Raw genomic sequence first — 15696 nt, 5'->3', positions numbered from 1 at the left:
ATGCCTCTCCGCGAACTCACGTGAGCAAACAGCAGCTCCGACAGCATCAGGGCAAGGGAAAGGAGTTTTGTCTTCCCTTATCTTTAGATGTATAAACCAAACCAAAGAAGCAAACTATTTTCATGAACAGTGGCAGAATAAGAAAGAAATGTGATAAGATATGTGATACTCTGGGTTTGATATTGAAAGGGTTAAAACAATAATGCCAGCAAAACATTGAGAATTTTCTACTGGACTAATTTCCTTGTTTCTAACAGAAGATTTTCATTTTATTAAAATAAAAAATTAAAATAAAACTGCTTCAAGCCACACGTTTTGGGGTTTTGTATTTGGGTTTTTTTTTTTTTTATATTATCCCTAACTATATTGTTTCAGAGCAGCCTGACATGGCGGGAAGCTGCTGCGGCACTGCCAACACACTGCTCTCTAGGATCGGCACTTTCAGCCTCCCCCTTCCTCTCTGGGCCAAACTCCTGCAAAACGGCAACTCTCACAGTTCGTCTGAGAAAAAGATCTCACGGATACAGTGGCTGGAAGTTTGGTGGGACGAGAAATCTCTTTCTGAGAAGGCCACATGAGATGGGAAGGCAGAGTATAATGCCAGACCACATCCCCAATCCCTCTGTACTTGCACTCCTGCCACCAGGCTAATGCACCTCGGGTTTCCCACAGCCTGACGGGCACCATGGCTGACACCCTCAGCTCGGGCATCTTTAATGTCATCAGTATCTGCCAAGGCATTTTTTGTAGCATGACCCACTAGGACAAGAGGCAGCAGTAACCTCTTAACACCAGTTTTGCTAAGGCAAACCACAGATTAAGGCTGAAATGAAGCATTTCATGACATTCTAAACAGAAAAGCAACAGCAACAGCCAACAATACATTCCAGAAAAATCCAATGCTGTGACAGTGTACAAGAGAAACAAGGAGTTTCAACTTTTAAAAATTCATTTTGCAGAAGAATGGGTTAAAATAAGAGGTTCTTTTCCATGCATCTCATTGATGGAAAAGGGATTCAGAACAAAGTGAATGCTCTATGGAAAGATTTTTAAAGGCATTTTCTGTCTAAAGAGAGGTTTGATGTGTTCCATCTTCCGTTGCTGTCAGTGCACACATACAGGAAATGCTTGGATAAAACTGTGTCAAAACAGCAATGCCAGAACAAAAGAACAGCTCTCTGCAGAAAGGCATAAATAGCACCTGCAATGTTAGATAAGTCTCTTATCTAAACATATTACTTACTGGTGCTTCTACTGTGGAGCGAGTGGCAAATCAACCTGAAAGGTGGCATCATAACATTACCCAAGACAGCAATGATTGACCTCAATTAAATTACTTAGCTGAGGTTTACAATTAGAGGTGAAAACAGGCATATAGGTTTGAGTGCGGGTGGTTTTGCAACCAAGGAACAAAAGGGTGATGAGAGTCCCCTGGTAGCAAAGTCTGCATCCATATTTAGCATTTCGTCAGAGACACCTTCAAAATTAGTTAAAACAGGCTTAGGAAGAATCACCAGACTCATGTGGTTGGGTCAGCTGGACATGATTCACTACAAAGTGTATTGCTCATTTTACAACTGTAGTTACCACTGCTGCCACATACATTTTGTACCTTTCTTACTGTTGTGAAAATTCCTAACATTAAAAAAAAAAAAGGGATGCAGAAGTGCTGGAACAGAAATACAAGACAGCTGCTAAGAGCAAAGAGACCTGTTCAACAGGACATGAGCTTCTGTGTGTTAGCATTCTGTGAATCTTTTTTGAGACATTCAGAAAAGCCAAGTGCAAAGTCCGAAGTTACATGCTGATTTTCCTGCCAGAGGAGGTGGCATTCACTGTGAAGGCAGTACCAAAAAACAAGTGATTGTTTTAAATGACAGATTTGTCAAACAATAAGTAATTTCTGAAAGCTCATCTGAAACCAATAACTGGAGTTAAACCAGGTCATGCCAGAGGATCCCAGTAATTCACCGTAAGGAACAGCATGCATCATTTTTGGTTACTGCAATTATGTGGGCTAGCAGATAATTAAGTAGAAAGACCTCTGTACATAACAGATCTTTTTACTTATTTTGTTCATACTGCCATTTGCTGCATCTTAGCTCTCTACACACTTGAAGGGCACAGTGTGCCCCAGTGGCTGTGCAGAGCGGAACATCTTCTCTCAGAGACAGAGGACCAAGGGGATCCTAAAACTGAAGAACTCACTATAATGCAGCACCTCACTTCAGCATTTAAGAGGTGCATGCACCCTCACTGGAACATGGAGAAACAATCTTGGTCACAGGCCTTAGACAGCTTGACAGTTCTCTGATAGGGCTCACAAAAAGTGGCACCTGGTTCTACAATCTGTCCCTCAGGGCTGACCACAGTTGACTTTTACTTTATGGCTTCTTCGCAGAGAAGATCTTAGAGGAAGGTCACAGGCCATTCAAATTATCCTTAAGTTTTGCCATGGATGTTAGCTGGCCAAAAAATTTCCACTCTTTTGCAACACTTCTCTACTGGTACTGGTCCCTTCTAGGGAGCATAACAGGCTTATCTGTGAGTGAGCAGGCTGGTGAGCCTCAGGAAATATGGGAAACCTTGTAGCTATGTGTAACAAAAGCATTTGCAGGTAAAGGTGGGAACCTCAGCCTGATTTGGAACAGTTTTTTCAATCCAAAACCACTTGATGGTGTCGTCTAGTGAGGATTTTCTGCTATAGAGTGACTGCACGAAGACCTCAGAGCCTACTTCCTAGGTAAGAAACATTGGCCAGCTAACTTCTCTCTGGAATATTGGCGCTCCTTACATCTCATTTAGCTGCGAGAAAGAAAAACCAAACCAAACCGAAAAGTTATGATGGGAAAAGGTTTCAGAATAACTGAAGAAACCCTAAAACTATCATTCTGAGGCTAAATAGTCTCACACTGGCCTTCATTCTGCTGAGAATTAAATATTTGAATCTATGAAGTGTAGTTCTAAGCCTAGTTCAGTACACAACAGGAACAGGGGCCACTGCTCTTACACATGCTTCTTTCAAGCTAGATAGCAAATGGCTCCAAGCCTCTCCTAAAACCCCTTAACCTTGGATGGAATCTCCTGAGAGCAAGGAAGCACATTTCAAAAGCAGCAAAGCATTTGAGGGAGTGAAAGCTCTTTAGGCATTGATGTGGCTTCATAACATTTATATTGAATCACTACGGAGAGAGAGACAAGGGGGAGTTAGATTGACATCTTGTTGGGAAGACACCCACAAACCGCCTGATGGTTGTTCCCAAAGCTGAACTACACAGAGAAAGACAATCACTTGGTGAGAGGAACAAGGTGACAGCAAGAATATTATGACTAATGCAACAGATGGCCCTTAGAGCAGTTCTGGCACTGAGAAGGGCTCCGGCTTTCCAGGTAATATAGTGAAAAATGAGGTACTGAGCACTGGGATGAGAATGTTTGTACTGATGAGATGCCTCTACAACACCCACCTCTATCCAAAAATTGTCCATTTTTAATAGACACAAGCAATATTCGCCTTGTATGACTGATTTTCTCCTGTTTCAGTACGAACTACAAATGGTTAAAAGCAACCAGGTTTTCTTTGAACTGGAAGAGAAGAGAGGGGCTCAGAGATGCAGAAGCAACTGAAAAGTATTTGAAGAAAAGACAGACTTAGATCTGAGACCACTTCCTGACTAATACTGCAGACTAATGCATGTTACCATCAAACACATACATATACTGGTAAGTTTGTGTGACAGAGCTTCCAGTCACTACATCTTTTGTGTAATCATGCCGGCATACCCTCATGCTATTCTAGAGATAAATTTTAAATGTAGAAAACACACACTAATGATATATATTGGGCATAAAGAGAAGCCAGCTGAAATCCAGGTGTCAAAGCTGAAGGCTTTTTATGATGGGAGGGAGGAAATGTCAGGACAGCCTGAACGGTGCAGAATTTTGAGTCATGTACGTTGTCCTACTCTGAAGCCAGATAGGCAATAAGTCCTTCCTGTGAGAGGAGGTAAAATGGAGTTTCCTGCCACAAAACAAACTTGACATTCAAAACCTTTCAAATCATCATTTTGTAAAGCTCTGAGAAGCCCATTGACACGGCAGCAATACAGACAAGGTCCACAGAGGTCATGGCCCAGCCTGGACTAGGATGGGAAGAGCCGGATATTGTCCACACTCATTTTCTTATTAGCTAACAGAGTGATACCGTCTAAACTTGCAGGGAAGCTCTAAGTGCAGAACTTAACAACTGTGGAGAAATTTTGACATTGTAGGATATTATTTCATCCCACACAGGTTAAGCAAAAATTTCAGAATTCTGTGCTGAACGTTTTATTTTTGTTTCATAAAGACAAATATTTTTAGCATTCCAAATATTCCATATAAAGTATCTGTATCCCAATAGCTGAATAACTTTATTGTTATGTGTTTCCAATCTTATCAAAATGAGTAACCTGAAAAACTTTTCAGAGACAAGACTAGAAGCAGAGATATACCTCAACTGTTGAAATGAGCATTTCGCAGTGGAAAAGTATTACAATGGGATGAATGTTCAACCAGCTCTATATCAGAGCAATTATAAGGACATTACAGAAGATGAACTCTCCAAGCTGCCATTAACGTTTTCAAAAATATTTCCTTCACCACTCATTTGTTGCCTTCTTCAGTAATCGAGGAAACATGTCCAAATCCTGCATGTGCACACTGTCACATACTGGTTTACTCTGAAGTAACAATATGCTTTCTGTGTCCCTGCACATCACAACTCACTCTTGTCAACAGAAAGCAATGCCAGTGCAGCAGGATGCAGAACAGTTCCCTGTGACAGCTGTGTGATTTTAGCTAATCGTTAGATTCACAGTATTTCTCAGCCCTTTCTTACCGGAGGAAAAGTCAAATGGGAATACCTGAAGGTATTCCGTTGTCTCTATAGATCGTTGCAGGTAAGAGCTGCAGGAGTCCAGAAAACAGTGCTCCTGCAGTGCAAATCGGTACATCGCTGGCAACTCACGCTCTGTAAGGTGTGCTCAAGTTGAGTTCTCAGATTCAAATCAGCACCAGCTACAGAGCTGTTAAGCTGGGTGTACCTTCCCCAGAAGTTACTGAGGGATGTTTTCCTTCCATCGAGGTAGCATGGAGCACCATTTAGACCACTAGGCTAACACAAGAAACTGCAGCTGAACAACCTGTTTAATCACAAGTTCTTGTGTGACCTTGTACAATTCCCTCTGGTTTTACCCAGAACATACACATGTCATAATAGAAATGGATGAGACAGACAGGCAGTGCAAGCAGTGATATCCCTCTGACATACATCTCTGCATAATAGTCTGTTGTTTCTTTTCCTCACAGATTTTACCAGCAATAAAACCTTCTACCACACCCAGCACTTCCCAGTATTGCATGGAAAGTAGGTGACATGGCAGTGAGAGGCACCCCTTGCCTGGCAGCCCATCCTTCATCCACACTGCAGTGGCATCCAGCCCTGTCTGCAAACATCACATTTCTCAGTGAACAACTGCAGACTGATAGGGCTTAGCAAAGAAACTATTCCCCTCCATTAGCTTTCACCCCCACGCACTGTTCTCTGACCCTATTGTCAGTGGGAAAAAACAGGCCTTTTTGAAGCCAGCCACGTCTGCTGCAATGTGTTACCAACAGCCTCACTCAAACTAGCTTCGATTTGTGAATCATGTCTGCTGTTCAACTCTCCCTACTCTCCACACACTCCAGACACTCCAGCTCTGCACACACTCCAGCACAAACCAGTCTGGCGAAGCCAGGGCAGCTTTCTTGACTGGCTCTTCTGTTGGCATAATGACACCATAATGACAGTAGCAAAGCTACAAAGCTTGCCCTGGCCACCACCTATCTGTGTATATCAGTTTCAACATTTTAGATAAAAAATATGTCCAAAAGTGCCAGATACTGTGTAGAAAATTAGTTTCGGAGATATGTCACAGCTTCTCCGCTTGTTATCTAACACACCCAAGATTTAAGTTTGATTGTAGTGCACTGAAATATAGACAGTGTTACATCTTGTTATCAGGGGTAACTTACTCTTCCAATGTTTAAAAATATATGAATGGTAAGCAAACGGGAATCTTTCTCAACTCAGAAAGAAAAGTTTACAGCAACACTGCTAGAACAAGGAGTACCCAAGAGAGTGCATTTCCTTCTTCCTCCTACTAACAAGTGGTTCCTAAAATAGATTTTCCTTCCCATAAACTATCTGAAGCTTTAATGAAAAATGCTTTAACAGGAGTCAGCATTTTCACTCGTGCATTACAGAGAGATTGTAAAACCTGGACACCTTTGCTACATGCTTCAAATGCTACCCTCCCACTTTAGCAAATGAAAAACAGAAACAGAAAGATCAAATGCCTGTCTGTTTGACCACCCAAAATCAAATGAGTACTCACCCACAACATCTAGGATTCTCTACTCTTGGACACTAAACAGCAGATAGTTTTTGCTATAATAAAAAAAAATGTAAGAGCTCATTTAGAAACAAAACGTCCCCACCATTATGGGCAGGTCTCTCTAAAGGGCTAAAAAGACAGAACTTCTGTTTTTAAAATCCTGAGCTAAAGAATCCACCTGGACAGTCCAGCTTGTCTCTGGGTCTGAATTTGACCAACCACTTCAAAAAGCGGTGGCTGACAGAAGAATCTCAATCCTGTAAGAAATCACCAGTTTCTGGAGAACACTCTGCTTATTTTAAATTCCACTTCTTGCAATAATGAGGGAAACACACATCATAAGTTTATTTACATATTAAGGTTCACTGCAACAAAGAGCACATTCCATTTTCTTGCATGGCAAGTAGCATTTTTCTTTTAATCTTCTTTAATTAATATCCTTCAGCTGATTTTTAATTTGCCTGTATATTATGACCAATGGGCAGATGATTCATAAACTGATACAGCATTTCAAAAACTCTTTAATCCGTGGTTTGCATACTTAATTATTTTGAAACTTCTACATTTGTCAAAACGCCCTATGCATTATCTTAATTTGTATTATGCCTGAAGGAGAAGAGTCCATAGTACGTAAATGAAGTTTTGATGGAGCCTGAGAAGTTGTTGTGAACAGGTCCTTCTCCTTTGCTTGCTTTGTACTTATTCTTTACAAACATAGCTGTCTGAAGAAACATGGAGTTGGCGTGTTTCCTACAGATTGAACTGCTGTGGATACCCCTCGGTGGTTCAAATTGTAATTTAGTAGAATCTATATATACCTTATATATACCTTAAGTAAAGCAAGTGCTGAAATATTAACCTACGAAAGAGGGATTTTACTTGATCAAATTAAAAACTTCAATACAGGACAGATAACTCAATAATCAGAAACAAAAAATACCCTTTTCAAGCAATAATTTGTTGACGGTCTAGGGTTCTGTACAAAGCAAACGCTCAGGACTGACCTGCTCTGTGCACCTCCACATTGAGCTTGTGGAACTGAGTGAACAACAAGACAGAAGGAAACAACTTCCATTTGATTCTCAGCTCAGCTCTCAATACTGCACACACAATTTATATTAAACAAACATTAGATAAAAAAGCAAACAAGCCTTGGAGCAGAGTCTAGACCCATTCCAGCCAAGTACCTTGAACACCAAATAGAGATGAAAATCATTGTGGCGTCTGATTTCCTTTTGGCCCCAGGAATACCACACTGTGACCCAATTTTTAAGTGTGGAAAATCAGACTGGGCATGAGATTTTTCCCCTCCATGTATAGCCTAACACTGAGAGACTCTTTGTGAAAAACAAAGAGATAATTACAGCCACTCAAGTCACTGGCAACTGTATTTGGGATCAGGTTGTGAACTTTAGAGCATCAGCTCCATTTAGATGCCATAAAACCCCTTAACAAGGAAAAAGATCTCACATACGGATAGCACTTAGCATTTGCTATGTGTTACTTTAAGTCTCTCTGCATTTAGCACACATCTGAGATACTACACTGAATTATGCTTTTATTTTGTTTTGGCCATTGTCTCTCACTCCCTTTTTCTTTCATAACAGTTTTGACTTCTAGACACACAGCTACACCTCGTGTTCACTACATTGCTTCTACAGCTTTTGAGTGTAAGCCAGTCCTTGCGCCCTGTGACATCCACAGTGCATGATATCCAAGGAGAAGAGGCCTGAACAGAACTATATATTCCCTCTGATTTGAAAATCTGAACTATAAAATCTAGTTCTAATAAGAAATTAATTGTCAATACATAATTGAAAAGCACCCCAGGACAACGGTTCTGTTTCCAAGTGTACCTACATTCCTTTAAAATGGAGCAATCATGAGCTGTTTCAATTCATCTTAAAATTTAAATATAGGCAAAAGTAGATCTCTTACTACATTTTTGTCTCTGAAATGCAAACTTTGGGAAACTAAGGAAACTAGTTAGCAAGGTTGTTCAGAGTAACGCAAGTGCGTAAATAATTTAAAAATCTGAAAGCGAATCTCACAAGGAAGGAAAACTCATCAAAATAGACATCTCAGTGTAAAATATGTCCAAGTACAGGACAGAACCGTACAGGAACAGAAAGGGCATTCAGTGTCAAAGAGCATTCCTCAGGTAGGTTTAGATGGGCTTACAAAGAGAACAGGACCCTGCTTCTTAAGTTCCTGCATATAAAAACTCTGAAGAGAGAAGAAGTGAGGCCTTCACCCTGTCACAATGCGATGGAGTCAAAGGTATCATTTAGGTTTGGCCTAGCAATTAAATACAGCTTTTCTTCTGTTTTCAGTAGGAATGGTTACATTCAGGAGAGTAAGAGTAGGGCACATCATGGAAATGAAGCGTTTAGCACATCCTATGAATTACCAAAATCACTGGTACAGTAGCTAAGATATTTGCTCCTATAATTCGACAGCAATACACTATGACCCAGAGCAGAAAAACATGCTTATGTCCATTTTTTGAAGGAGCAAGTGAGGAGGTAGAACTGGCATTTTGCAAGACTTTAGTACCATTACTCTAGAAGGAGTAAATCTAGGACAGAGAAGTAAATGAAAACTCTGACAAAACGCCACACGGTTATATCAAGCTAGTTTGTGGCAGTCTGTAGTGTCTCTTTTCAATAAGACACCTGATTTTTTAGACAAGCTCAATGAATTGGAACTAATCTCTATAGACTTAAACCAAGAACTGCTTTCACTGCCTCAAGGGAGATTAATTATTTAAGTGGAAAAAATTGAGATTAAAAGAATAACTATTAGGTGGGTAATAAGAAGAGATTATAACTGTTTATACTATTGGGAAGAAAAGTGGCATCTTTCTGAAATCAGTGCCAGTCCTAGTTCTGCTTAGGATTTTAATAAAGATATTGGGCCAAGGGGAAGACGATCCAAGAAGCTGCATGGTGACTTTTTTGCCACAGTGGAGGCAAGGAAAGGTAACAATGACGGAAAACTAGAAGAAACATACCTGCATTTAACTAAACTAGACACTAGATGTCACTGTAAAATGTGTTGAACATAAGAGAGGGAAAAATATACCTGCCGGTAAACATGGTAACCACCACTCAAGCTCCCAAGCTACGCAGTGCATTCTTCATAAGGAACCAGGAAATCTTAGTTGAAACAGTAAAATACTTGAAGAATTAGATATCCATTAAGACTTTGGGTTTTTAATGTCCCGGGTGCTGATCGCTGCAATTTCAGCAGGTCTGAGATCTGCATTCTCGATGCGAAGCATTAACGGGAAACAAAATGGTTGGTCAAAGGTGGCTCATACACATCATACTAAAATGTTTGAGTTTCACTCTACACCTATAAAATGTCCATCTTGGACCTTTTGCCAAGGTTATCTCGTTTTAAGCATCACAAAAGCCACTGCTGAAACCGGATCTTTTTAAAATTATTATCTCCTAACAGAAATGCTCAGTAGCAGCTGCAACATACTGCAGTCATATGCACTTCATGGGAAGTTACAGCAATTAAACTTCTTTCCTCCCTGAGAGAGCATTCTGGACAACCCTCTTGCAAAAGTCAATTTTTAGTGCCATCATGTTTACAGCTCTAGTTACTGCTTTTTACTCCGCATTACTAGCTGAACATTTTAGTTTCTTGATTACGAATGTGATTCCCATGGTACTCCCTTCCTGACAACAAGTTTCTTGTGGGCCTGGTCAAACTGCAAAATGTAGTAATCTGCGATTTTTCACTTTAATAAACTAAACAGGAAGCTTCTTGTGGTTTGGGGTTTGTTTTACCCTAATAAAAGAAATATTAAATCTTGGTTCCTTATTTTGTATGAAACACTCTTTGTTGGCTTGCTGATTTAAATACATAACAGATGGAAATCCAGCCTTCCTCAGGTCTGTTCCCCACAGAATATTTAGTCACTGTCTATGTAACAATGGAGCTTCTTTTCTGTCTTTTTTTTTACTTCTCATGAATTTATAATATACTAGACCTTCCTCTACTTCTCTCTCCATACTTTCACTTCTCCTCTTTCTCTAGAGGCTGTGAATTACTTTTGGTTCTTCTTTTTCACAAACCTGTTCTTCCTATTTTCCCCACCTACAGTGGAAAAGGCTCAATTCTTGTGAAAATGCATTTGTTTCTCCGTCTCATGCCTGTCAGCTACTCAGTGTAACAGCTGCTGGATTCTATGCCTGTCTTTCCACTTTGCCGAGTGCTTATCCAACTGCTCAGTTTCCAGAAATTCTCCTACAGTTGCTGATGTTCCTTTCACAGCAGCAAGAATCAGGGGTAAATCCATAACCTCACTGCAATCAACAGTAAAACTCCCGCTGGTCCCAGTAAGATTAGGATTTTTGCAGACTTATACCACTAGCAAATAAAGGAAAAAAGGCTTCAATTATTGGATTCCTCTGTCTAAACTATTAAACACGATCATCTACAATAATTTTGGGTTAGTTGTGATTTAGCAGCTCATTCATACTGGATTTGATGAACGAATGATTTTGTGATTTCTGCTTTGTGGCTGTATTTTTGACAGGTCTCACGAAGTTACAGAATTCACACTATTTATTTCCATGCTTAGAGATCATAATTACTTATATAAATTTGAATATAACTTTTAATGAATTGTACATTAAAATTTTAAATTACATAAAATACTTAATGTACATTCTAATTTTCTTTTTCCCTGCTTTTTCCTAAGTCACTTCAAAATACCATTTAAAGTCACTTGAGCTTGCAGCAGCTATACCAAGTAGAAGAGTGAGAAAGGTGGCATTAGTTCCCTCAAACAACTTAATTAAATTTATATTGTAAGACCATTGTGGCTTTGATGAACTTGAATTCCCACCTATGAACAAAGAAACCATTAGAAGTCTGCCTGCATGAGGGCTTCAGGACTGATCCCAGAACTGAAAAAACAGATTATACTTCACACAGTATTAGTTCTATACATTATACATGCAAAAGAAGTTTTTAAACTAGATTTTAGAAAATTTCACAAATAATCTGAATTGTAGACCATTGTACTGAGTTCAGCAGGTTGTGCCTTTGCAATTCATATGCATTGAGGGATATATTCTCCAAAACACAAAATCTACAGGAAGTATATTTGTCTCCATAACTAGGGAGCTCAAATACAAGATTGCTGGAGTGCCTAATTTAAGCACCATGGCTGGCTGGCTTAGTTTTGGTGTCAGGACTGTTTCTCACCACAGATTGTATAGGAAATCTGGCTCTGACAGCTGAGGAAAACTGGCAGACTAAATCCCTTGTTGTTCTTTTGAACTATGTATCATAACACCCAATGCAGCCTTGTGGCTGCAGGTGGAATTCCACTCCAGTGTTGTATCTCCACAGAAGCCAGAAGAGCCAGAAGACCCTAACTTGTCACCACCAACCTTTGTCAGACCCTCAGGGCTAGTGCAGCAATCTAAATTCAGTTTGGGATTACATATTTTCAGTAAAATCATTGATAATTGATAATGCACGGGTCAGGAAAAAAAAAACAGTTGACAGTTGGATCCCAGGGTGCTTATGTAGTGCATATCATCAAGGAGGACAGTAGACAAGACATAACTGTCCACATGAGAAAGCTACAAATTTAAAACAAAGAGATCATAAAGCAACCACTTTCATGAGGTCGCTGATGAGCATTTGGCCCTCTGGTACTAAATTAAATAGACTGACTGAATGTAAGCATTCCAAGCTTAAGATACTGAGGAAAAAAAAAAAATCACTAAGCATTTAATGAAAAAATCCAAAGAAATGTATGTCTAGCTTGGATGATGCAACTGATTTAGTGACAGCAGATTTTAGACTTAGGCAGCACAGCTGTATTTGCTTCCAAAGCAGAAACAGAGCAGGCTGGAAAGTTTCTGTCATACATGAAGTTTTAGGATGAGCTTGGTTCTGCAACAAGATTTCAGTCCACTGGGACCAAATTCAAGAATCTTCAAGGATGGAAATTTGGTAATAATTTTGTTTCAGAAATAATATAAAAACACGTTCCAGGTTTTAAATAAGTTATCTGCCTCCAGCAGCACAATGTTACCAGATACTTAGAACTGGGCTCTTAAACTTCTCAATTCAAATCCTAAAATCTCTGGAAAAACTGCCTGCTTGAATTCTCAAGGTTGCCAAGCCTGAAGCGGTTTAGTTGGCAGGTCTGCCTTAGAGCTACTGATCTTGGAAAATTTAGGTTTCATGGCCAGCGTTCCAGTAAACTTTGTTTTGATTTGGTGGGATGAAAAATCTTGCCATGTATTGCTGCAGCAGTAGAAGCGATTAACAACAATCCTGAAATGTGTGTTGCATGCATTGTTAATGCACAGGAAAATTAATACGGCCAAATTACTCTGTAAGACAACTAAGTCTCTTGTGCATATAGAAGTTATAGGAACTGTTCAAATGCTTATTCTAAATGCCTTGGTGACCAAGATCTTAAAAGAAGACACACTATTTCCATTTCAATAATCAGATGAAGCTTTCCCTTTGGAAATATGAGAGAGCACTATCTTTGCAACCTAGAACAATGTGACACGGTCACGTACATATTCATTATGTAATATATATATATATATATATATATATATGTATATCCTCCATAATCTAAAATTGGTTTTTGACATAGACACAAAAGGATTGATTTATTTTCAGTCATTGGTCTATAAACAAGTTTGGGAAATGTCAGAAGCAGCTCTCAGTATTACTCTATGTGGCAGCTGGTTACAAATCAAAAACCATTTTTCATTATGGAATGACTAACACGGATAAACTTTCAGGAAATATTCCCAAAGGCAATTTAAAGGGATTTTGCTATTTGCAGAAGGCACTGTTACTGTTTAATTTATAAAGGTAATAAAATGATTTCTAAATTATTTAATAAGGTAGGGAGTAATCGCAAAGTTAATACTTGTCTGCTTTGTTTGTGGTATGAATCATACACCAGATTAAAACATTCTGGTCATAAAATAAACAACTATAACAATTTCACCTCAAATAAACATAATTACAAGGAAAAAGGACTTAGCTTTACTGTTTTTAAAGAGGGAAGCAGGTGTTGTGCCAGGACAATGATTTTTATTACATCTAAGAACTTTTTAGTTTTTTTTTTTAACACATGCATTCTTACATCTCTTATTCTTTATTATCATAATGTACCACTAATTTATAACACTATTGAATACAAGCACTATATCTCAGGCTTTTGTGGGTTGCCACAGTATTTCTATGGCAGGGTGATCTGAGGGCAGAACCACTTATGGTTCTAATCTGAATATAAGTCCTTGGAAAGAAGCAGACAGAAGAGCAGGAAAAAACACAGAGGGGAGAAATAAAAGATAATTTCAATTCCCTCCATTCTCAGTCTAAAGACCAAGCCTTTCAAATCCCTTATAATACACTTTGAAAAAAAATGGCATTGCTACAGGTAGCAGAGTGTTTCATTGTGGGTTCAGCCCTGCTCTGATGCTCATTGATAGATATAAAACTATACAATCTGCATACATACAGTATGTCTGCATATGTGCATAGTGAAGGATTAGGACTGACCATGTAAATAAGACTGTAGAAATCTAAAATAGATGGAGAGCTTTGTATTTTTCATTTGACTAGTGCCTGATGTTGCTGTGTGTAACATCAGAGCTATTATTGAAACTTATCTCCAGTCAAACTCTTTGAACAAAGTGTATCTAGGGAATATTAAGGGAAAAAAAATAACTGTCTCAAATAGCCAAGAATCTTGCATTTTAAAAATAAATAAATAAGCAACTAAACATATAAACAAACAAACAAATAAATCTGTCTGTTACTAGTAGAAAACAACATCTCCTCTTGTTCAATATTCTTAGTTGCCCAATCATGACTGCAAATGGAAGAGAAGTTTTTATTTGTGTCTTGGATTCATATTTTTAATTAACAACAACTGTTACTATCTACCTTAATCTATAGCTTCAGGATGTGCACAGCTTCCACAAGAACTTCTCAGTAAATTCACAGTGAATCACTCAAACTCAGCGCAACAGCTGCCTATTACAATTTACAGTCTAGCATTTAGCAAGTACAAGCAGAGCGAAGCAGAGCAAACAAGACTCTTGGAAACCAAGGAAGAGATGTCTTTAAGTAGTGTAAGCTTTTTCTTCCACAAATTGCTTTGGCAGCTGAGTTTCCTAGCCTAGCCACATTGTAGTAAAGTAAGAAGCATGGAAAAACAATCACCAAAGTCAAACCCTTGATTCCCACTGCTTTCATATAGGTTGTGCACAGAGGGGCAGCATCCATTGCCTTTACTTAACCAGTGGTCATACAAAGTCAACATTTATTCAACACTTACCTCCTGAAGCTTCCTCTTACTTGTGAGGATTGTTGGTCTGGCAGACCCAAGTGATGTAAGAGGAGGAAAATGACACTGTCTCCTCAGGCACATTTGGCAGGATACTGCAGAGAGTATTCCAGCCTTCAACTCTCCTGTGGCCAGACTAAGGCTTTTGGGAAGGAAGACTCTTCCCAACTACCTATCTGCAGACATGTCTGTCTCTGAGCTCACCAAACCCACTTCATTTCACTACCTCCCCAACCCTCCTCACAGCAATCACCAAATGCACCCTCTTGTTCCTGCCACAGCAGGTGCAGGAGGGCTGATTCAGCTGTGCAGGCTGCCTTCATCCCCAAACAGCTGCTCCCTATCTCCTCCAGGAAGCGGTGGTAAGCCAGATGAAAGCATCACCCAGGTCAGAAGCTGAGCCACGCTCACCTGGAAGCATTTTAAGGGCCTTAGCTCTGATCCCAGGGACAAAACTTCCCAGGGAGCTTACCTCTCACAGCCCAACCACTGGCTTTGCTACGGGTACACATTTAGGCCAGTCTCATCTCATTCCTTCCTTCCCTGCCCCATTGGCACACACCAGAACAACAGATGTTAGTGGCTTGTACACATAAAAGTCTAAGTCACTTATTCATTCTTCCCAACCTTTTTTTTTTGCTTTGGTCAATCCATCAGTCAGTGACTACAGCAAACTGCATACACCAGCTCTTTCTGCACAGAGGCATACATATCCCTGATGAAGCCACCACTATGATTGTTGTTAATGTGTTAGTACTAAATATATAACATATATAATCTTATGCCAATATTTGTTTTTATAAAACAACTGTAATATGAAGCTGCAGTTCAAACTAGGAATATGGAAAGGGCTGAAAGGTAGCTCCCAAGTCATGCAGAGCTTGCTTTTTGTGATAGGGGACTGGATATCACTTCATTCCT

General features: G+C 39.5%; 1 protein-coding gene across 1 annotated transcript in view; it reads right to left on the bottom strand.

Moving 5' to 3' along the window:
- NCKAP5 (NCK associated protein 5) overlaps positions 1-15696 on the bottom strand; it is a 487324-nt gene that overhangs the window by 449364 nt on the left and 22264 nt on the right. The window lies entirely within an intron of this gene.

This window comes from Columba livia, chromosome 7 (genome assembly GCF_036013475.1).
Source record: "Columba livia isolate bColLiv1 breed racing homer chromosome 7, bColLiv1.pat.W.v2, whole genome shotgun sequence".
Taxonomy (NCBI): Eukaryota; Metazoa; Chordata; class Aves; order Columbiformes; family Columbidae; genus Columba; species Columba livia.
Note: the sequence above shows the minus strand (reverse complement) of the source record. Positions and strands in the feature narration are given on the sequence as shown.